Source organism: Morone saxatilis, unplaced genomic scaffold (assembly GCF_004916995.1).
Source record: "Morone saxatilis isolate NCDOM2014 unplaced genomic scaffold, NCSU_SB_2.0 Contig14, whole genome shotgun sequence".
Lineage (NCBI taxonomy): Eukaryota > Metazoa > Chordata > Actinopteri > Moronidae > Morone > Morone saxatilis.
The window spans coordinates 693,735-695,282 of record NW_023339696.1 but is presented as its reverse complement, the minus strand read 5'-3'; the positions used below and the strand labels follow the sequence as shown (position 1 = coordinate 695,282).

At 39.9% G+C, this 1,548-nt stretch overlaps 2 protein-coding genes across 2 annotated transcripts in view; one reads left to right on the top strand and one right to left on the bottom strand.

Moving 5' to 3' along the window:
• The window catches only part of zgc:158403 (tetratricopeptide repeat protein 39A), a gene marked incomplete at its 5' end in the record, with an annotated part of 767,589 nt that overhangs the window by 496,387 nt on the left and 269,654 nt on the right, over positions 1–1,548 (bottom strand).
• LOC118322520 (guanine nucleotide-binding protein G(I)/G(S)/G(O) subunit gamma-13-like) overlaps positions 1–1,548 on the top strand; it is an 81,578-nt gene that overhangs the window by 35,534 nt on the left and 44,496 nt on the right. The gene's annotated exons all lie outside the window — the stretch shown is intronic.

Sequence of the window (1,548 nt, the reverse complement as noted above, 5' to 3'; positions counted from 1 at the left end):
ACACTTCTGTGTTGGCTTCACTTTACAGACCTGAAGTTCTAGTATTGGAATTGGTATCAGAAAAACAAAATTCTGAATGTTGGATCCAAAAATTGGTTTATCCCTACTCTATAATACATCCTTGATCACACCTCACAGATCTGATGGAACCTTCCTCACATTATTGTGCAAAACTAAAGCAAAAAGCAATATTTCCATCCTGTTTTTCTGCATTATTTTTTCACTGCTTGAGCTTCGTTTCTCACTTCTTTTTTTTACACAGATTTCAATTTTGCGATACATTTGGATGGAAAGCTAATGAGTAACTCCTCAGTCCATTTACCTTCACATTTATAGACAGCCAGAGTGAACACAAACTAGACCACAACTGAATTTGGACTGGACCAAATGAACCAAACTACAGGTGTGAAAGCGACCGTAGAAACACGGATGAAAGAGGAAAGAGAAGCATAAAAGATCAAAGAAAGGACAGTGCATTTTTCCTCATTGTTTCCTCCCTGCTTGTTAGGTGTGGTTGCCACTCAGTTGAGCTCTGTGAAACCAGCCTTTATAAACCACCTTTTAATAAGTGAAGACTTTAAAGAGAGCGACAGATGTGTAGAGTGACTAAATTTTATATTAGTGCCATGATATTCAGAGCCACTCAACGGTTGTACAGTTGTGTAAAATAACAGAGAGCACCGAGCCTGGACGCGAGCCCGCGACAATGACTCACACTGGCCTACATAGCAAAGGGGGATAGGGGGAGAGGAACACCGTCTGTGTGCGTGTCTGTTATTGTGTATATATGTGTGTGTTTCAATGAGTGCCATATGCGTGGATGCTGAGTCCCCTCTTCCTGTCTCTCCCTCCACCCCTCTAACCCCAACTGGTTAGAATGAACAAAACTACAGAGGAATACTGATTGTTGTTTTATGACTGTAACTCTTGGCGGACTTGCAACGAAGGCAAGCAGTTGATTGTGTGTAATTAACCTCAAAACCCCCAGATGTAAGTGCCATTGAGTCCTGCTTTCCTAAATTACTGTATGTTTTCAGGACCCATATTGGGTTGGAAATCTTAAAAAAGACAAAATGCCTGGGAGGGGAGTTGTAATGTCATAAGACGTAAATCCACACCGAATTTAGACACGCTGGTGAGGTTTTCACAGTTTAGTATTTTGCCTTCATTTCACTGCAGATCTGAACACACCACTTACTGGTGACAAAGGTAGTGGGGAAAAGAGAGAGTGTCTTCACCGGTCACAGTTTTGGTGATTTCTTGTATACTTGTAATCATGTAAGCCTGAGTTGATCATTGATCAATAAAACTGTTGTACACTTTGACAAATGTGGATCTGATTTATTTCAATGATGAATGAAACTTGCTGCTGTCTGCGCTGATGCTAAATAGCATATGGAAATTGAACATAAAGTTGTTGTTTTTAAACCTTGTTACAATAGCTAACCTTTAGAAAAATTTACTTTTTCTCATATCTGCTGAAACTTCCACTATATCCTGACAGTAGAACATGAGACAGATAATCTGTGAAACAATCAGGTTCCTCTG